This window comes from Ursus maritimus, unplaced genomic scaffold (genome assembly GCF_017311325.1).
Source record: "Ursus maritimus isolate PB19 unplaced genomic scaffold, ASM1731132v1 scaffold_20, whole genome shotgun sequence".
Taxonomy (NCBI): Eukaryota; Metazoa; Chordata; class Mammalia; order Carnivora; family Ursidae; genus Ursus; species Ursus maritimus.
Window position 1 is genome coordinate 37,551,362 of NW_024424453.1, and position 23,700 is coordinate 37,575,061.

General features: G+C 34.3%; 1 protein-coding gene and 1 non-coding gene across 3 annotated transcripts in view; one reads left to right on the plus strand and one right to left on the minus strand.

Moving 5' to 3' along the window:
- Nucleotides 1-23,700, minus strand: part of ZNF385D (zinc finger protein 385D) — an 849,127-nt gene that overhangs the window by 492,200 nt on the left and 333,227 nt on the right. The gene's annotated exons all lie outside the window — the stretch shown is intronic.
- Nucleotides 22,818-22,923, plus strand: LOC121104309. The gene has a single exon (XR_005836606.1). It is a non-coding gene; the product is annotated as a U6 spliceosomal RNA (small nuclear RNA).

Consider the following 23,700-nt stretch of genomic DNA (forward strand, 5'->3'; position numbering starts at 1 on the left):
TCAAGTGTCTCCTTACACCCCTGTCTCTGTCTAATGAAATGTAATAAAACATTGTAAAGATCATGTGGGAAATGAACATTTCAAGCAGTAGCACTTAAAAACTAGAGGCTTGGAATATACTGTTTTTTCCTCTCAAAAGTCACATCAAGCTCAATGGATAGCTATTTAGCCTTCAATTGTCAGTAAAACATCTGGACAAAGTGGAATTAACTGGCTCTTCGAATTCCATTGTGCTTTTTCTTGTCATTATCCCCTGACTCATCTGTCCAGACTATCTCCATTATGATATACTTGAAATCTTCTGAATAAATATAACTTCAATAAGATTAAGTAGTTATTTCCAAGTAAAACATTTATCAAAAGTTTCACAAAATGGTTAAAATACAATATATGAAATAGCTTCAGTTATTAGGGAATATTTTAAAATAATACAGCTCTCAGGAAAATGACATTAACTAATAGTTTGGTTTGACCTAAACCCTGTACTTTCTAAACACTCAAGGAATATAGAGCATTTCTTTCACTTTTATTTGATTTCAGTAAATAATACACCCAGCCATTCATTATTTTAAATGTTCATGTAACTAAAATGAATATGGGGAATGGGAGGGCAATTCATTTTGGCTAACACAAAGATATCACTGCACTATATGGATATTAAATTAGAAAAGGTGGTTTCTCATTAGAGTAGCATCCACACACACACATACACACACACACAATAAAGTACACGTCATCTACAACAAAACACTGCCAGTCTTATTTTAAAATGAGACCCTTTCCAATCTGTTTTGCTGAGCCACACTTATACTACCATCAACAAACATGAGCTGACTGAAAACATGAAACAAGGACAGAAACACACAAGGAAACAACAGCAAGTTTTTATTGGGTGATGTCTGACCTATTGCAGATGGAATTTATCTCAATAAAGTAATCCATCTCTCTCTCTCTATTTTTTTTGCTTCAGTTAACCCCATAGAGTTCAACTTGCTCAAAATTGTAGTTTTTGGCAATTTCTCATAATGGGGATATTCTGTTATTTCATAGAATTCCAAGGATCTAAAGAGGAATTAGAATAATTTCTCAACCCAGAGGTTTCCAAACTTTCTCATTTTGTGGCACTCACAGCATCTTAGTGATTTTTACTTGGCGCTCTTGGTCTAAAAGAAATATGTGAGTCCTGTTCATTAAGCAGTTATGTCCAAACAATAAATATTTGTGCCCTAAAAAAATTAGTTCCCAAATGACCAAATAACAAATATTAATGAAAATAAACATTATTTTTATTTCATTCTTTAATGACCATAATTTCTTAATAATGAAATGCTCATACCTGTTAAGCCTGACATAATTTCTCAAACTTTAGAATATAATTGAACACATTCTGTCATTTTCTGTTCCTCACTGATTTTGCGTGGTACTTGGTTTTTATCCCACGACCACCAGAAACTAAGCTATACAAAAATATGATGTCACAATAAGTAATATATATGCTCTAAGGCTGAAACTGTAAATAGCCTCAATAAAGTGGTTTGTGCTGTGTCTGACAGGCTGTGTTGTCTCTGAACAATTTAAAATATGTGGTGATTTACTGCGAGGTTATTGAAGAGCTTTGGACCACCTTTGAACAGAGTATGGAACCATGAACTTAAATAATTGTTTCTTATCGTGAATATTCAAGGTATTTTATTCAACAGAGGCTTTTGTGTTGTGACAAGTAGAGTGTCATGGAAAGCTATGACAAGTTCTTTCCTCAAATAAAGGGAAACAGCTAGAAGAAATCCTTCCTTCTCCCTATAACACAATATTGTTAGGATAATAACACAAATTTGGATGCAACACTATCAGTGACTGGATTCTTAACCTTTTTCCTGGCCGTTTTTTCAAAATGGCTGGGGGGGACACAGGTGGAGTGTAAGGGGTAGCAGTTAAAGTTCCTACTTCTTACAGGGTATGGGATAGAGAATGAAAGGGAGAACAAGGTTGGATGAAAAATCCAGGTCACTCCACCCTAAGAAATGGGGAGAGAGAGGATGGGTCCTCTCATCTCCAATATTCTCCCATGCTTATCTTCCAAAATCTGGCCAACAAATATCCCCTAAATAGGTGATTCCTTAAGGCTCTGATGCTGTCCAGGAAGCCCCAATGTAGCCACTGGATCCAGAATCATCTCTATCAGTACTGAAGCCAGGGCAAGCGAACACCACCAGCTGGTGCCAAACCAAGCAAGAACTTGGACGGGTCTAAATTTTCCATCATTTTGGCCATTCTGTTAACTCTCATATTATGTAATTCAATATTTTGGATCCACTCATCAAATTACTGTGCCAGGAAGTTTAACTGTATTATGTAATAGATATCCACTGCAAGTCAGTTCTGTACCAACACAAGAGTTATATAGACAATTGATTTTCCATAAATCAGAGAAGAGAACATCTTTAAGGGTTTCTCACAAGTAATAAGAACCTAAGTTTATGTATCCAGATTCTTAACCATAAGCCATATCCTTATCCCCAGGTCCATATAGCACCAAATATGAGGCATCAAAGCTACTGCCTTGGACACGGGTCAGACCTCGGAGAACTCAGAAAGCCCGATGGAACTTTCCAGTCATGCTGGAAGATACGTCTTCACCAGGGGTAGGAAACATACCCTACTACTCTAAAATATATTTGAACCGGTTTGAAGTAGTTTTAGAAAATATCATCGATTTTTCAATGTTTATTTTATAACAAATCATTTTATTGAATTTGTAATATTTTTCAGTAGTACTCTGGATATCATGTTATTGCCAAATCTGTGTTCCCGTTATGTAATATTTATACCTCTTATTTTCTCTCTTTTCTAACTGAAGTGACTAGAACTTTCAGAATAACTTTAAAAGATATTACTGATTATGAGCAGATTTAGACTATTTCCGACTTTAATGAAAAGCCTTCTAGTATTATACTACTAAATATATTGCTGGCAACATTTTCCAATTTAAAAATTGTGCAATACGTATTGATATATTTAACATATCCCTTTCATTTATTGCCATATACACAATTTTTGTCAGCATGCCTCCCTCTAAAACAGGTTACTATTTCTCAAAAGTGCATTCCATGACATAAAAAAAGTGCAATTTAACAGGAAACAAATTCTTTTAATAGTGCTTTGTCGTTTTCATTAAGACAATAACAATAGTAACAATAGTAATTTAAGACAAGTGGCATTTCTCAACACTTCTCTATGTACTTATTACTGTTTATTTTTCTAACCACAAATATTTGAATTTATAGTCTCACATTGACTAGTTACAACCAAAAAATCAGACTTGAACCACTGATAGTTATTTGAATGGACTTGTTAAAAAAGAATTAAAAAAAAGACAATTAGCACTAATGTTTGCAGTAACAAGAAGTATTAGACAATTTAAGTTTAATATTTTACTTTAATCTGTTGAAATTAAAGCAAATAATAAACAGGCCAAAACACAGACGTCAGGGCTTTGATAACCTTCCAGATGGTAGGCAGACTACAAGGCAGAAATGAGACTCAACTCATTTAATTTTGCTACTTGTCAGCTGTGCTGATAATATGAAGGGAGGCAGAAACTGTTAAAAGGAGGTGATGAAGTATGCCATTTATTTAAATGACAGAGCCCTTTATTAGTGCCTATTTATCATAGATAAATTAAAGTGAATGGTAGGAATAGCTTATAGTCACATTTAAATTGTTAGCAGATTGCTAGGGCATAAGAAAAATATTACAGCAGCTCTTAGATCAATGGATCTGAAAAATTTGGAACTTCTAACAATCATTGCTGCACATATACAGAAACATTTAGGACCCATGTGGAATATTTTTCTTTGATCATTTTTTTCTCCCATTTCTCCCCCACTATTTCAAAGAACATGCTGGCTTCAGACATTCTTCAGTTTAGCTATTGTCAATAAACATTTCGTTCAACCTTCTTTTTTTTTTTTTTATGATATGTTAGTCACCATACAGTACATCATTAGCTTATGATGTAGTGTTCCATGACTCATTATTTGGGTATAAGATCCAGTGCTCATTGTAACACGTGCCCTCCTTAACACCCATCACCGGGCTACCCCATCTCCCCACATCCCTCCCCTCCGAAACCCTCAGATTGTTTCCTGGAGTCCATAGTCTCTCATGGTTCGTCTCCCCCTCTGATTCCCTCCCCCCTTCTATTTTCCCTTCCTTCCCCTAATGTCCTCTGTGCTATTCCATATGTTCCACATATGACTGAAACCATATAATTGTCTTTCTTTGCTTGACTTATTTCACTAGCATAATCCCCTCCAGTTCCATCCATGTCAATGCAAATGGTGGGTATTTATCCTTTCTGACTATTCAACCTCTTTCAAACTATAGGTGAGAAGTAAGGATATAAACCAAAGTGGAATAATATTTCTAAAATAAGTTTATCAAAACACTGAGATAACAATCATCACACTGTGATGATTGAGTTTGACTTGCTACCTTACTAAAGGTGAATTGTTCTTCCCTGATCTTTTTTTTTTTTTTTAAAGATTTTATTTATTTATGTGACAGAGATAGAGACAGCCAGCGAGAGAGGGAACACAAGCAGGGGGAGTGGGAGAGGAAGAAGCAGGCTCCCAGCAGAGGAGCCCGATGTGGGGCTCGATCCCAGAACGCCGGGATCACGCCCTGAGCCGAAGGCAGACGCTTAACCACTGTGCCACCCAGGCGCCCCTGTTCTTCCCTGATCTAAAAGGAAACTGATTTGACATAGTATCTATTACTTGAAATATGCCATAAAATTATGAAAAATTCCCATAAAACTAGATTTTACAAAACCATTGCATATATATAAATAGCTACAGATACAAGATAAAAGCTGATTCAATTTATTTAATTTCCTAATATTAATTGAGGTGGGGGGGACAGCTTTCATATTTTATTATAAAGTTGTTTCAAATTTTACCCTAAGAAGTAGTATTGGTTCTGTCCAATCCTATCACTTGGGGTTTGTCATCCAATATCAAATGTGATATCCTTACTTGTTTTTACTATTATAGTTACAAAAAAGGGTATAGGCAACTTTAAAAAACAATGAATCATGGAAAAATACATCAAAAACTACTGATGTACTGTATGGTGACTAACATAAAAAATAAAATAAAAATAAATAAAAATAAAAATGATAAAGTTTGGATGGGGGAGGAAAGAAAAAAATTAACTCTCTATAGATCGAATTATAAACATCTACAAAAGAAGACACTAAGAAGTTACCCTGGGAAAACTAAATATTTTCCATTATACTTAACTTTTCAATAATTGGGAGGGAGTTCTTGGCCAACAAAGCATCATATTTAAAGCAATCAATATGTCAGAGAAATTGTTCACAGTGATGAAACCTTCTGCTTTCTGACATGCCAGTGCAATGATAAGAACTGATTCATGATTCTGGTAATTTGAGGAAGTATTATGCTAAGCATGGTCTTTCAAAATAATCATGAAATGAGCCTGCTTTCAGAAAGACGGATGCACAGCTGCAGGGGCCAATTCCAGACTTTCAGTGAAAGCAAACCTTAAGCAGAAAGAAATCTATAATATCGTATCCTGTTGTCTATAGTCTTTCCTCAAGAGGTGATCCAATTTAACCTTTATTTGAGGTATATTATCTCTGAACATTCAGTATCCTTAGCCTTGGTACTCTAATTGCTTCTTGCATTAAGGTTGCCCTTACCTAGCAGGTTGACCTAATGGAATCATTGTTGCCAATTATACTCTTCCCTTAAAATTCTACTTTGTTTGGCAACTTTGTTCTGGTAGAGACTCCCTGATAAGTTTATAACTTCCTGTTTCCAAAGACCCCATTACTAAGCTTCATGCATATTCATACCTTAAGAACAATAGTGTCCTTCTGGGTTATAATAACTCTCCTCCATGTCTGCAAAAGAAGGGGATTCTTCTAGGAGGGAAAGCTTCCTGCTGCAATCCTACTCAATGGTCTTAAAAGTAAAACTATGCTCTTTTCTATCTCTATACACTCACATGGCTCAACTCTGCCCAGAGGATAGAAATAAGGTATTGCTGTAATAGTGTGCAGCTTGGCTTGGGGGGTTACAGAGGGCTTTGTCCCCAGCCCTTTGCCTCTGAACATAACCATCTGGCCATCTCTGTTTTCCATGCCATTTCCTCAACCTAGATTTTCCCTCACAGGTGAAGAGCTGATAATACATTTTACTCTGCCTTTCCAACATTCTGTTTCACTTTTCCCCCTTCAATTCTCCATTCTGTAACCCACAGGACCACCTCTACTGCTACTGTATTGGAAAATAAAATGTCTCATTAATAGACACATTAGTTTCATTCAATGTAATTCAATGTAATTTTCATTCAATGTAATTGACCACCAATTTGGGGGTATAGGTAGCATACAGTACTGGATGAAACAGTTCTATTTAAATAAGCACCCTGATTCTCAAGATCACCCCTGGTGTAGCCAAGTGCTATTTCACCTGAGTGCTACTCTACATACTTACACACATGCATGTGCACACGCACACACACACAAAGAAAAGGAGGTGATGGGAGCACAGTAGTTATGAGATACCCTCTTTTAATAAAACTGTTACAATTCATTGGAATGGACCTGTGCAGGCTTATCTCTCTCCTCCCTGAAAATCGTTTCCTTAGTGGTTTTTACAAAATTAGTGTAACTAAGCCTTGTAGATGATTTTCTATCTCTACCTAAGAATACCGGCTTGTGCAAAATCATTTTGTTAGCTGATCATAATAAGACAACCTATATTTTGTAGGTAGGGACACTGGGTTATGTAGTATAGATAAGGAATATAAGATCTGATATTAGAAAAAAGCTAAAACTGTACTACTTTCCAGTTGCTGTACTTTGTATAAGTTTCATATCTCAAAACCTCAGTACTTTCATCTCTAAAACGGGAATAATAATGCTTCTCCATAGGCTTGCTGTAGGACCAAATAAGACAATATTTATATAGTGCCACCTTGCTGTGTACATGTTATAGAATTAATAAATGAGAGTTCTTATTTTATTGCTATTATCAGTATTGTTGTGGATAAGAAGCTATATACTTAATAAAAAATAAAACAATTGCTCTCAGTCAATGAATATGAACATTTTCACTTGTAATACAATCCCAGGGTAGAAGTAAATTATGTTGCCAAATTATATAATAACTAGAAAACCTATTTTTCCAAATCATTGCAGAAAGTTTCACAATTGAAAAAGAAATCCAAATAAATATTAAGCTAGAATGGCTTGGACTTAGCAATCAGAAAATCTGCTAAATATAAACCATGAATGTTTATAATATTATTTTTTCTCTTATTAAAGCTATATGCCAGTATTTTTTTCATTACAAATAATCCAAGGGAAAAAACATGGAAGATAAATAAAATATTCTATTATATTTTTATAAGGGGGAAAATGTACAAACCATAATGTCTCCCTTTAAAGCCCTGAGATTTTATGATGCAACATTACAAGATAATTCCTACTGGGATTGCAGCATAAGATATAGGTTTCAAGTACTTGTTGTTTTATTACATAAAGTTAATAAAGTTACTTTTACAGTGATTTTGCATAAATGTCTTTGCTCCTGTAGTATCTCAAATAACATGATATCTAGGTCAGAAATATTGTTTTAACAATTTGAGGTTTCTGTGCTTTTCATCAATCAGAATCTATTTAAATTAACAAAGCGGAGTGAAGCTTAGTGCTTCCAACAGATAAAAACAAAAAAACAAAAACAAAAACCCTCACACTTCAAATAGGACAAAATGCATAGTCAAAAACAAAGAAGCATGCTAAATGCAATTAAAGAAATGCATTGTTCTTTCAAGTTTTTTTTTAATCTGTCAGAACAAAACGATAACAGAAAATAATTCACAAAGTTATAAAATATCATAGTGTTTCTGATGAAAGAGTCAAAATTTTAATGTTTCTCCTTCCCATCCAGCTGAGAATGCAAGCAACCAAGGCATTAATTTCAACTTGATATATTCAGAGCGCTGGAAACAACTATCTGAGATTCTTACCCTGACCCCAGTTGTAGGAGTTTAAGTACTGAAAGCCCATCAAAGTGATGCAAGGGACTCTGTCACCCATCCTGCTCCCTTGGAGGATAGGCGCTGGCCCTGTGGGCGGCACAGGGAAAGGAGCTTTGAGCCAGTGTGGTTGCCTGGGACAGGGGGAGTCCTAGAAGGCAGATCATTTAACTATTCTAACCCAGAAAAATCAGATAATCTGACCCAGAAAGAGGAAATGACTTGCACCGGGTGGGCATAAGCTCTGCAAAGGGTAGAAGCCTTCTCTATCCTATTGAGTTGGGTTTTATAGAGTCTAGAAGTGTACCTGGCCTATAAAAAGTTTTGGTAACTAGTTATTCAATGAATGAATGAAGAGGAATTTACTTAAGGGATAAGTTTTTTCCTGTTATCAATTTGGTCAATTTCACATGAGCCAAAGGCAGACTACGCAGGTGCCCCCTGAGTAGTATCTGTTATTCAGTAGTCCTAACCTGGCTTAAAAACTCAAAATGGCCACATGGTCCTTTCCCAAGAGATTCCATAGAATTTGTGTGGAAATACTTTAAAATGTTCCCATGCTTTACAAAATGTTAAATCTTGAGCAAATTGGGGTATGCCACTTATAACTCTGTTGCGGCAAACATTTGGGAGAAGTTTATCATCTGTTTGGCTGGTTATCTTCTATCTTTGTGGTAGCATTGGTTCTGTGTATGGTGTGGTGTGTTTGGATATAGGGTAAAAGCAGTGTTCAGGAGGAGGGTGAGCAGTACTAATCTAGTTTTTCAGATTATAATCAATGATCTAGCCATGGTAGTATGTGGAAAAGTAGTTAAGGATAGGGAGGGAAAGAAGTTCCTATCGCTTCTTCTACTCATTTCTTCCTCTCCTTAACCTAAGTTACCCTTATTACCTAAAATTCTGAACACAGTTATCACTTACATTAAACTTTCTGGCCTGAATTTACATTCTGAAAATCTAAAGCAGTCAAAACAGTGAACTCCTCTTCTAAAAACATTTTGTTTTATAATTTGCTGCCCCTGATGGTCAGGTAATTTCTCTATATATCTGCCTTTAACATATAATACAATGAATATGTCAGAGATGTCTTTATGACAGCTTTATGTATTTCTTCTCTTGGTAATTAAAGATATATGCATACCCAAGATTCCAGAAATACACATTAAGAGCAACAAAGTATAAATAAAAATGATGGTTCCAACAATGATGTTGACTCTCAATGAATAACCCATACTCAATGAATTGCAGGCTAAGTGTCCTGTGCAGTTTTAGGGATATAATAAAGGGTATATAAATGCTAGTCATTTGACAATGACAGTCATTGTCACGATGCCTGTCTAATTCTTCTAATTCAATTTTGTACAATAATCCAAAACTTGTAAGTCCATTCGACTTATAAATCAATTTATAATCTTGAGTAAAGAATGAACCAAATATCATTAGCCAGGAAAGAACAAATCAAAATTGGTTAAGTTTAAAGTGTTTTAAATATGAAATACTATTTCCAACCTCTTTCAGCATCTCCTTCATCTACTAAAACCTGCAGTTGGCATCATTATATGTCCAACAAAGTGAAAACATTTTCACAAATGAAAAAAAAAAAAAATCCCCAGGGCTCTTTGTAAACACTTGCTTCAGAGAATTCTTAAGTACTTGCTCCACAGTTGGTCCTTCAAAAAAAGAAAAGGAGAAGGATCTCCAATTTCAAAGATTTTGAAGCAACAGAATATTCTGTTTTATGTTCAAAGGTAATTTCCATTCTTATAGACTGTATTTGGAGACTAGCAATATGAGACCATGAAACATCTTTAGAAGGTACTGAACTGAGGAAAATGCATGTGTCCATGTACTGAGCAGATAAAAATAATGTTAGTGCTTATGTTTATTTCCTTTTATCCAGCTATACTTATCCCTTAATAGTTTTCCAGCATAATAAATTCCAAATTTGGCACTAGAATTGGGAAGTGCTATGCCCAGAAGATGAAAAAAAAAAAAAATTCTGTACTCTGAGAGTTAGCAGAGTTTGAAGTGAAAACATTTTTGACCAAGGGAGACATGGCTTTTAATCACAGCCCTGCAACTTAATAGCTGGGGTAACTTTGGTGGTTAGTAGACTTGGATCCTAAGTTTCCCTATCTGCAAAATAGGTTTAAGGATAATTCAATTTCAAAGTTGTAGCCAGGAAATGAAATAATATGCATAAAATGCATGCCACATATAAGCACTCACTTATTCAAAAATCAATTATTGCGTACCTAACATGTACCAAGCCTAATGATAAAGAAACACAAATGAACAAGACAGATACATTTCCTAGACATATTCTGCCAAAGCATACAGAAAGCAACCAAGAAAACAAATACATTTCAAATACACAATGTCGGAAATATAGATTGAAAAACATTCTTCAGAATAATTGGCTTGTACTTTTCACAAATATCAAGAATGATAAAGAAAGGTTGAAGAACCGTTTCACAATAGAACCCTAAAGAACAAGAAAACTATGTGCAGCATATGGTCCTAGACTGGACAGAACAAAGAGGAAGAATGGGTACAAATGACATTATTGGAATAATTGACAAATTCAAATATGAACTGTAGATTTGGTAATATTATATCAATGTTAAATTTCCTGATTTTGATAACTGTTCTACGGTAAGAAGATACCCTTGCTCTTAGGAAAGACACACTAAAGTATACAGGGTTAATGGCGTAAATGTTTCCAACAGTCCTCAAAATACTCAAAAATATGGAAGGAAAAGAGGAGGGAGGATGTAAAGGGGAGAGATAACAATAAAGCAATTGGGCAAAATGTAAATAATAGTGAGTCTGGATAAAGTCTATGTGAGAATTCATTGCACTATTCTTGAAAATTTTCTATCAGTTTGAAATTATATAAAAATATATAAAATATAATTAAAAATATATAAAACTTTGATTCAGGAAAGCTAAAGAGTAATTCAACAAGTATCATTCTCTTTTTTCCTTGTTTTGGAACCTGCTTTTCTAAGTGAATTTTGCTCATCTTATTTAGAATTCAGCAGTAGAAACTGAGGGTTACACTTTGTAGGTCCTTCATATTGAGTAGTACAGTTCTACCTCAATGGATTTGATGAATTCAATAGTTTTATAGCACAGGACTTTAGGTAGAACTATATTACTGACTTGAATGAGTTGAAATACAACCCTGAACACCTGGCACAGCTTCTAAAGCTGGTATTTTATTTGGAAAACAAACTCAATGTGTAACATGAACAGCGGATTGACATTTCAAAGCTAAGGATTTGACCTCACCTTCATGTCTCCTAACAAGTGAGAGAAATGAAAAACTTGAGGAAGTAAAGACACATCTAGAGCTTTCAATTTAATTATTCAAGCTTTTCTTGGACTGGATCATATCTACAATGTACAGCACAGGCTTTACTATATTCATTTCCTGATTAATTAAAGTGTCACACATAAATCTATTGGCGTCAACTAACAGGTTTACTTCTGATTTTTTTAGAATAAGTGTGCATGCACATGCATGTGAATATGTGACTTTGTATGTTTGTTGTAGAGCAGAAAACCATGTATATGAATCCAAAAGAACACATATACACAGATAATAATGTTTACAGTATGTGAAAAAATAAGGTCAAATAATTTTGAAAAGTGCCATACATATGTTTTACAAAGAAAATTTACACCTTCCACTTGTAAAAAGCAGTATCTGTGAAAATATAAAATCCTGAAGTACTGTAATGGTCATAATTTTAAGTTTTTAGCTTTGGCATTATTAGTTTCTTTTGACCTATTTCACTGTTGGGCAAGGAAATAATATCCCACCTATTTTACCCAATTTCCTTAAAATTACAAAATGTGAAGCTAATTCACTTCTCCCAAATTTACTGTCTTAAATGTTTCATCTTATTACCATTTAAGTATTTTTTCTAAAAAAATAGGATAAAAAAATTTCAATCCTGGAACTTCCACTTCCAATTTTGTTGAGATTTCTTGTTCTCTGCTAAGAACAAAAAATATCATAATGAAATCTTAATCAGTAGATTTGAAAGCATGAGAGAGCTGCTGAAGTAGCCAGTTTTGAAGGGTCAGATCCTGGAGAGAAGGAAAACTTTATTGAGGTAAGTTAGATTTTCTATTCAGTGGCTTTCTCTTGACATATACCAAGATGCAACTAGGCTGGGTAGAGAAGCTGCTAAGCATCCTAAAATACAAAAAATACTTTTGGTAACCTCACATGTTTGAGGAAACAAGAATTGGAGTTCTGTACAACAAGGCATCTAGGACTTGATTGACCAAAATTCCACTGATGAATAAGGTTCATATAAGTGAGACTGGCACTCAAGGCCTGTTGTCTCATTGAGTCATTATCTGATTAAGCTACACAGGAAAAGATGTAAGAGGGCCAAGCAGAAAGTTGTGCAAAGCAACCAAATATGATCAAAGAGTAGTGTGGTCCAGCATTCCCACAATGCTCAGGAGATCAAAATTGAAGACCTCCAAAATGGAGTGGCACTAGTAAACACTCCAGGCTCTATATGGGATCCCTGGAGGGATATACCATGGGGGTAAACCAGAGGTAGACTGAACCGTGCCAAGACTGCAAACTAGTATCAAGTTAGTTCAAGGTCTAACTGGGTTTAGGTAATATGTCTCTTTTGGCCTTCCAGAGGATAGGGTAAATCATCACTAAAATTCTTCACACATAATATTAACAGTGAAACTAAAATTTCTTAGGATATTAAGAAATAAGATGAAAAGAAAAAACAGGCAATACTAAGTGACACAAATAATACAGTCATGAAATTTTAAAATAACTGTGATTAATATTTTTAAGTGAATAGATGACCAGGTACAGAATTTTCACATAAAATAAGAAAAGAATCAAATGGAAATTTTTTTTTAATTGGAAAATACTATAACTGACAGCATAGCTTGATAGATGGGACAAAGCTGAAGAAAGATGAATGAACTGGAAGACAATACACAACATTTAGACAACAATACACAACATTTAGACAACAATACAGAGGGCAAAATAGATGGAAAGTACAGAGAAGAGCACATGAAACATATTATATAATAGATGAGCCCAAAAACATGTACTACTTTGATCATATCTGTATTAGTTATAACTCCAAACTTTTCATCAATAGTAGAATGAATAACTACGTGTTGGTATGTTCATGTAATGGAAAACTACTTAGTGTTGAAAAGTGAACCACTGCTAACAAAAAACACTGAATCTTTCAAACATAGTATTATACAAAAGAAGCCATATACAAGAGTACATGCTGCATGATGCCATTTACATATAATTCAAAAATGGGTAAAATCATTGTTATTATTATCAGAGGGGCTGCTGGGGATGCTAATATTCTACTTTTTGACTCCATGGTGGTTATGCAAATGTATTTGCTTTGTGAAAACCCACTGAATTGTACACTTGCGATTTGCATGATTTTGTGTATGTGTGCCAAGCTTCAATTAAAAAATATTCTAAACTATTTAAGCCTATGTATATTAAAGTTAAAATTAAAATTAAATTTCTGAGGTTTAAGATGAATCACTTTCATTCTCTCACAGCTAGGAAAGTATCATTGGACACTGATTGTATTTGACTTTCAAGGAATGTGAAGAATTAATCAGGAGAAAGGACATCAAAAAATGAAAAAAAAAAATAGGAGGTGGGGTGGAGGATGTATATCTGTGAGACTACTCAGTAGCTCTGTATGTCCTTAAAGAAATAAGCAGAATGGAGCCTGCTGTAGACCACGTAAACTGTCCCAGCAATTCTTTCTCCTTTGGCAGTCTAGGGAGAGTTGATGTAGCCAAAGGCAAGAATCAGAAATACCAGATATTAACAATAACAATAGTACAGAATTTATACACAAATAATCAAAATGTTAATAGTACACTTATCTTGATGAACACTGAGTAAAACACGGGATTGTTAAATCACGATATTATACACCTGAAACTAATACAACACTATATATTAACTACACTGGAATTAAAATAAAAAAAAAAGTATTTCCAAATAACAAATTATTTTTTTTCTCTGTATTTTGTTGTTGTTGTTGTTACTTGTTTGTTTATTTGCTTTTCACAACTTCTAGACATAAAATGTCCCAAACTTATTTGGAGCCTCTTTCACTGTTTTACACCTTTTGATTAGGTTTTCTTGATTCTAGATGCTGAGTTCCTTTGATTGCTGTTTCTTATTTAGTTATGTACCTATATTTCCTAATCAATCATCTATCAAAGAGGAAGTACTAAACATATGTGCGGTATTTCTTACTAGCATAATCTAAACCTAGGATTTAAATTAGGGCTAATACTGTAGTATTTTAGATATGGTACATAGTTTGCATTTTTTTTTTTCCTAGAAAGAAAATAACTCAGGAACTATGGCATCATTGGCAAACATATTTAGAATGTATTTGTCCTGTTGTGATTTAAAATCTTGCTAAATTTTCTCTGAGATTAGAGGTTTTGCCTGTGATCTGACACGTATGTTTATGATCAGCTTTCTCATTTGTCTCCAGACTAGACTGGATGTTAGTAAAAATTTCCATACACCTTTTTATCCTATTACTGCTTTGTGAGTACAAGGCATTCCCACTAATTATGTCTCTAGATGGCTCCCCGCAAATGTAATCAGGAAGAAAATCACAAATTGGCAAATTAACACTTTAAAAAGTCTTCCTGGGGAGTGAGGCTAGATGGCATGTGAAAGCTACCTTAACAAGTTCAGTATTACCACAAATGTTTCCTACACAACAGAGTTCAATTCTATTAAAAAAAAAAAAAAAAAAAAAAAACAAAAAACAAAAACCTAAAAGAATTTAAAATGTATGAAGAAACAAAATGTATTTGCTTCATGTTAATGTCAAAATCATAACTTTAGGTTTTAAAAAGTTATTTGCTTTGGATACAGCTTCCAAGAACCCCGCTTCCCCAGCTCCAGTAGTTTGCCAATGGACATGATGAGATAGAAAACAGTGGAAAGTAGTTGTGACTGTCTCTAGTACCTGCCAATCTTCTTTTTCAATTGCCACTTTGACCAAATGATACTTAGTTGATGATTTATTTGCTTGAAAAATTTTCTGGGCTAGGTCCAAACATTACAATAAAGGTGAGCAGGAAGTATTTTGCCACTGTTCCGTATAACTGCACCAAACAGGAGAGAGAAAAAAAAAATCTATGCTATCCTACTATGTACAATTAATTCTATACATCACTATTAATCATAATAATATAATATCTTTACTATCAAATAAAACCTTAGAGGCAATCTTACCACAGAGATAAGGAACATCGAGGTCTAGAGATTGAGCTTCTTACCTTAACTCTTGAGAGTTAATTAGTAACTCAGCTGAGCCACAATTTAACTACTCTGGCCAGCAATAAGGAGGTTTTCCTATAATAAACTTTTGGGGTAGGTCTTTCCAAAATGTGTGATTTTAAGGTTTAAAATAAACAGGGAAGTAAGAAAACTCTTGCCCCAGTCCAGTAAAACCTTTGCTTTCTAGCGTGGAAAGTTCAATAATAATTGTTTCTTAGGCTCCTGAAATAACTACTATTTTTAGACGTTCCACCTCAGCAGATACACAGGGAAGAAAAAGAGTAAAATCTGCAGGAAGATTCAAGATGAAGAGGAGATAAGTAGTCAGAGAAACAGAGCACCACGGTGGAAAAATACATATCAAAAGCTTAGAACAAAGAAACTTCTTATTAAAAATACTGGATGAGTGTCAGTCATATATGTTTACATGCAGAGTAACTACTGTCATTATGGTGGTTCAAAAATAGGTTCATAAATTCTTTGATAAACCTCTCTTCAAAAGGCAGAATATAATTATGTAATTCCTCTCTTCTTGATTTTGCACTAAACTTAGGGATTCACTTCTAACAAATAAAATATGTTAGAAATGATGGTGCCTGACTTCCAAGACAAGTCACAAAAGGCCTTGTGACTCCCCTTCTTTCTCTTGGATCTCTGACTAGGTTCAGCCAGCTGCCATACTGTGGGGACAGTAAAAAGCCTTATAGAGAGGCCACTGTGGCAAGAAACTATGCCCTCTGCCAACAACTGATACTAACTTGCTACCATGTAAGTCACCTTGGAAATGGATCCACCAGCCCTGGTTAAGCCTTCGATAACCACAGCCCAGGCCAGCATTTTGAGCCCAGGCCAGTATTTTGACTGTAATCTCACAAGGGATCCTGAACTAAAACCAGGCAACTAAGCCCCATTCCTGACTCATAGAAACTGCAACATGATAAATCTTTATTGTTTTAAACCATTAAATTTGGGAGTAATTTGTTACAGTGAAATAGATAACTAATAATGTTGTCATGCTGAAGTGAAAAGTAGCATCACAGAACTCCTAAAACACCACTATTGGAGTAAGCCATATGAAATCACTGTTTCTGTAGGCCGTAGATCAGCCATATGGTTCAACCTACTGGACAGGAGCTCTACCAACTTGTTTCATTCCTGATTTGGACTGGACTTCAGTCTCTCAGGACACACTATTCAATGTGTTTGTCATTTTCTAAATTATAATCACATGGCAAAATAGTCAGGACTTTCTGGCACAATGTTCTGATGCAAGAGTTGGAAACCAATTATTTGTGGATTACCTCTTAGTTTAGACATGTAAAAGATAATTATTAGCAAATGATGATCATTTTCTCTTGCAAAAGGTATTTTGGGTTTTAAACTTGGAACAAATATTTGAATAAATGATAAAATATGCTTCAAATATCTTACACAATCGTAAGTACCAAAAGTCATTGTCTTCTGATCCTTAGAGGCACTGGTTGTTCTTAGGGCAACATGTTTTCTTTGCATTAAAACACACAAACACACACAGTCTCTAAGTACGTAATTATCTTTGAGTGCTCTCCTCATTTTAATCCCATTAAGATGCCTCGGCTAACCCAGGTAACACAAAATTAGCCTTTTGATAACTTACTATCTTTTTTGACACAACCTTTGCCATTTACTCATTTCTATTTACAGAATATATCAAGCTGTTGAATGAGAATTTATTTCTACTTCTAGTCTCCCTAGAGCTTTCACATGTATTCTTGATTTAATGCAAAGCTTTATATGTAACCTTTCCAGCACCAAATCACAATAATTTCTCACTTATCTTTTTCATTTTCAGCTTTAATTGAAGTCAAATCTTAAATGGGAAGTTATAAAAATTGACATATTTTACCCTGACTCCAGATGTGAAATTCTGCTATTATTTTAAAAAGCTTTCTTCAATTACCTTTCTTAAGAGTTTGTAGGGATGTGTCATATATGAACAACTGTCAAGGGGTTCTTATTTTCTTCAAAAAAAAAAAAGAATCCTTGACCTAAAATTCCATGATTGCTAATGAAATTACCCTGTCGTCTTTGGGATCTATTGACAGAGGAACAGATATGGTTCTTCTCATAATTCTATCTAGCAAAGGTTTGGTCAACACTAGTGATTAATCAGAAGCAACAAGGAAATTTTCAGAAATTGAAAATTAGAAATCATGATTCATTTTGTATATTACCAGAGCATGAACTTACCTAACGTCCTAGTAAGAGCTGATAATGTTAACTGTGCCTTTTTCTGGATAATAAGATTAGAATTGATCTTCATTTCCTTTCTGTTTATTTACATTCCTTAGCATTAATTTTAAGAATTAATGTGTATTCCTAATCTATTCTATTATATAAATAGCCAATTATTAGTGATCATATTTATACTTAATATAAAATTTATGTACTATAAATGATATCTTAGTGTACACATAGTAACTCTGTTTGGCACACTGATACTAGAAGTAATATATAAAGTTACCAACTGACTCAAATGTTATTGAGTCTTTTTCTTATTTTATTCTTATAGAGCTCAGTCTATCTCTACATCCTCTAACAGAAAGATTATGAGCTGAAACACCTATTGCTACCCACTTGGGGAAATTCTGAGCTTCTTAAACCACTGGCAAATAATGTGTACAGCTTGGACTTCCTTTGACAACAGAATACTACATTAAAGGACAACAAATCTTCTGGCAATAACCCAAATTTAACAGGTTGCTGTAGCAAATTTATCTTTCTAAACAACCAGTGCGTGATCTCACAATAGTATCAACAGTGCACTGTACTGAGAATTAGAATACTTATATTAAAGCTGCTAATTTGCAGTGGGTTTTGTGGAGGTATAATTTTCCATTTAAAATGTAAACTTCTCTGTACAAAAACACTTGAATCATTATGAAAATGTAAGTAAATCCTTTGCAAAAAGTAGTTATGGTGAGGGAGACTTTCTTTTGCCTTCAGTATTTTATGAGTGTATTTGGTTCCATAAGCAAACTAATTAAAATGTTGCGAGACACACTGAAATGCTGGCATTTTAGATGGAAAGCAGTTGTACTCCTGGCAAAGACTGTTTCATGTTTCTAAGGAATTCTGAAATTGTAGTTATAAACTATTCAGTCAAGCAAACTGAAAACAAGAGCCAAAATCATACTCTCAGCTTTGAGCTCTGTAGCCACATGCCACCACAAAGCCGTGAATTTTCTAAGTATAAAACAGAACAAAAAACACATTTGTTTTGTTAGAAAACATTTGGGAAAAGGGTAGATAAAAGACTGTAGTATTTATACAGTTAAAATAAGGAAAAAATAATTTGGAAGTCATATAATTGTTTTAGTTTGATTATTTCCATGATTTAAAAATGATTAGCCAAATGGCTGGCAAATAATGTTTCCACCACAAACGGGAATGCTCCAGCATAAAAGCTAATAAGATGGAGAAATGTATTATGATACAGTCTCAAGAGTAGATACTTTACCTGAGAGCTCTGGATGTATATGGAGTGGTTATCAGTCTGCATGCAACAGACTGCGTTTGCAATTTGAAATATCCATCTTCTTCACTTTGGCCAGTCCTACTTTGGACAAGATTTATTGAGTTGCTACTTTGTACCAATCACAGTGGTAGGAAGGGGAGTTTCAGTACTAGGAAGTCTAGTATGGAGTCTGTCTGCATGGATTTACAGTGCCATCCCTTAAGAAGGCAGTTTAGCATATTAGTGAGTTATGGACTCTGAGGCCAGACCACATGGGCTTAAATCCCACTTGCCCACTAATTATCTGTGTGATATTGGACAAATTAACTAACCTGTCCAATGTGTTCATCTGTGGAATAAGAATTATAACAATTCTACCTCATGTAGTTGCTATGAAAATTAAATGAGTTAGCCTACGTATAAATGTGTAATTCCTGGCAGTCAGTATTATATAGGTTATTTGCTATTATCCTATCTCCACTCCAACTCAGCAGTGCTATAAATATTGCCTACTAGATAACATAATAGCTAATTTTACAGAAGGTAGGTATCCAGTAATAGCCAAAGATCAGAAAAAGCCTCTAGAAGGCATAGCTGGGCATCTGAAGCCTTTACTATTTGCTCTGCATGCAAAATATAAGGATACAGTAGGGCTGTTACCCAAACAAGCTCATGGTAAATATGATAGAAGGCATACAAATAACATCTAAGAGCATCTAAGAGCACCATTTTTATGAAATAGAAGAAAAACAGAAGTTTAAAATTATATATCATCATCGTCCATCACAGTACCATTATTCAGTCCTTACCCCTTCTAGATGCCAGGCACTAAACAAACTCTTTAAATGCTTTCCCAATGAACCCTGAAAGCAACCTCGTAGAACAAGCACTATTTTTTTTTTTTTTTTTTAGCCCATCTTACAAGTCAAGGGGCTGAAGCTCAGAGAACTTCGTTAAGTTTTTCCAGGCTACACAGATAGTGATGAAGATTTGGCAAGAACTCAGGTCTCTCTGAGTCTAAAGTGTACATTATTATACTCTATTGCAATCCTTATCACATTATGAGCATGTTGCCATGTCATTAAATGTTCTACACAAACATGTTTTCTAACGGCTGCAAAGTGTCCTAGTGTATGTCTACACCATTATTTATTTACCCCTTTCTGCCCTGTCAAATATTTAGGTTGTTTCTAGTCCCTTAGCTATTGTATATTATTTACAATACAAATATGCATGTGTAAGTTTTTATATACATATCTGATTAGTTTCTTCGTACAGATTCCAAGAAGTGAAGTCACAATGCTAAAGGATGTGAACATTTATATAACCCTTAATATAAATTGTCAATTGCCCCACCAGCAATGTGATAGCAATTAGCTCTCCCTTCCATAATTTTGGAGGTTGCTCATTTCACTGCGTCCTTGCCAATCCTGAATGTTAGCAATACATCTTTTTCTAAAAGTTTCTTATCAATGAGTCAGATTTCTAAGTCTCCTACTGATTTAATTTGTATTTTGATTTCCACCGAGTGCTTGGAGAGAAAAGTACCATTTATTGAAAACATAACATGTGGACAATACTTCAACATTCATTCATATCTATCTTTACCCCTCATTCTTCTCCTTGCATTCGATCTTTGCTTTTCCCATCACAGAATTTTCTAATAGTCCAAATCCCAATTTATTGTCACAATGTGTGAGAAGTTTTCGCAACATTTCTAGACAAAGTTTGTTACATTCTCTGACCTATGCACGTGCCTTATGCTATCATTTATTACATTATAGTGAAATTGTGATTTACTTCTCTCTTGTCTCTTCCAGATTATGAGCTAATGAAGAACGCATGACCTTATGACTTACTAGATCCCCAGGACTTAACAGATAGTAAAAATTTCTTAATCAAATTAAACTAGCACTTGCCACAAAAGCACACTGACTCTGGATTTCAACTGAATTTTCATTGTTTCCTTAAATTATGGGTTTACTCATCAATCAGTAATGTACTTGATTACTTGCTATGGGACAGTATAAAAACTGAATAAAAACATGTAGTGAAATTACCTTGTTCTAAAAGAATTTGTTCTGTGAAAAAGTAAAAATCAGCCTTGCTGATTGGTTGGAGTTAAGGACTTAGAAATCATAGCAATGTCTGCTCTCTATCTTTTACTTACAATGCACACTTACTGTATGCCAGACTCTTTGCAGGACTGTGTGTGTGTGTGTGTGTGTGTGTGTGTGTGTAAATATGTATACACACATATACAGATATACAGTACATATATAATTTCATTTAATTCTTAAACAGTCATGTGGCTTAGCTGCTATAATTTTCATTTAATAAACAAGAACGCTGTTAGATATATTAGCTAACAGTTTCAAGGTAAAAAACTAATGGTAGAGCCATATTTGAATATTAGTCAGAATGACTCCACAGATTGTGCTTCTGCCTTCCAATAATATAATGAAATTAAAGAACTTAATGAGAATACTGATAGAAAACAGGAGGTGCAAGGATGTTGGTCATGTCCAATTGTTTCTCTTTATTTTGAAGAACTATACACACAAAGTATTGGAATCAAACTAGCAATGTTAAATATTCTCATTTCATATGCTTAGACTGTATTACAGCTTGTTCTTGTAAAGTTCAGATATTGCAGGAAGAAGAAAAAACAACTTTGTCTTGTTTTAGGTGTCTTTTCAGATGGATGCAACAACAGTTAAGATATCAAGTAAACTGCACAGAAATTGTCAGTGAATGTCTCAGAAAATATCTTTGCTCTGTAGCATTTTAATGCAGTGTAATGCCCTTGGTTTTTTATTGATAAAAAACAACAAACTCACAAGGGTAATGCTATAACTCATTGAGCCTGACTGATGTGTACGGTTGGACTTCTACATTGCTAAAATAAAACCCAGAATGAGTATGTTTGTTAATAGCAGATAGGACTTAAGAGGTATGGTAAGGTCGTTTAAAAACTAAACCTAGGGTACCCAGGGAACCAAGTTACATCATTCTTTTTCAAGGGACACATATTACAAAATAAATTCTTTGTCAAGGGGTACACACTGCAAAAGAAATCCTTTTTCAAGGAGAGTACATCACAAAATAAAGTTTCTGCTGTTATATAATTGTACAAATTAGTGCAAGAACTCTCCAGAGCTTACAAGTGAGAGGGCATGCAATGGAGCCCTTGGGCAGTCCGTTTAAGCCTACGCACGTCTAATGATGGCTTTAAATACCTAAAATAAAACATTAAAGTACAAATAATTACAAAGCAAACCAATTACATTAAAATGCTGTTATCAAATTATTTTAAAAATGTGATATGGTCAATGTGTTCTTTTTTAAGATTTTATTTATTTGTCACAGAGAGAGAGAGCGCGCATAAGCAGGGGCTACGGCAGGTAGAGGGAGAAGGAGGCTACCCACTGAGCAGGAAACAGGATACGGCTTGATCCCAAGACCCCAGGATCATGACCTGAGCTGAAGGCAAACGCCTAACCGACTGAGTCACCCAGGAGTCCCAATATGCGTTCTTACTAACACATTAAATAACAGATTTCTCAGCAGGTCTAATTACGATTGTTATTTCAAAGTGGTCATGAATATAAATAAGTCAGGTTAACTGTAACAACAACAGATTTCTATTATGTCTATCAGTGACAAAGTCACAGGAGTTGCCGATAGTAATAATATTGGTCATCTACATTTGTAATTGAAAGAAATACTATATTTCCTCTCGAGGAACTATAACTAAATATAACTAAAATTAAACATGTGATTTTTAAAATTTCTAATCACACAGGTGCACACCACCTCCCACCAACAAGAATAACATAAACAACAACAACAAAAAACTATTAGAGTCTACCCACACACTTCAAGTTCCGAACTATATTAGTGCTCAATTCGGCACACATATAGTAAGACTGGAACGATCCAGAGAAGATTAGTATGGCCCCCATGCAAGGATGACACACAAATTCATGAAGCATTCCATATTAAAAAAAAAAAAAAAAAAAGAACTTCTATATTAACATGTATGTATTTTAAAATATAATTTGCCATTTCCTTGACAACTTAAACAACATTCCGATCACCTAAAAGAGAGAAAAGCTGAGAGAAAAATTAACCATGAAATGCAAATACATTATCACAAGGAAAAAATTTTTTTTTCTCTTTTTGTATCTATATAAGATAATGGATATTAACTAAACTCACTGTGGTGATCATTTCATAATATATGTAAATCAAGTCATTTTACCCTACACCTTAAACATCCAGAGTGCTGTATGTTGATTATATTTCAATAAAACTGAAAGAGAAATAAGTACAAACATATATGCACACTTGTACATTAGGAAACTAAATGAACAAGTATGGGAATGAAACAATAATCTAGATCAATCATATTTCATTGATCTTAGTGACTATAAGAAGTCCAAAGATGTTAGTAATATTTTCTTGTTTTAAATTTTACAACATGTTGCCAAGAACATCATATAATTTCCTTTTTTTTTTCTTTAGCCTGTAGAGTCACACGTTTCTCTTTCTCCCCACCCACTCCTTTTTAGACTATTTCTTTTGCAGGAATAGTTAAATAAAATCTTTGGGTTAACAATAATCACAGCTTAAAAGAAATGCTTTTCCTCTGATGGTCTTATTAAGAGATGAACTTTAAATAACATTGGCTTGATCTCTCAAGAAACGAATCAAAATTTAGATTTGTGCTTTGCCAGCAAATTCTATTGCTATTCACGCACAGTGATGCCAAAGTTAAGGC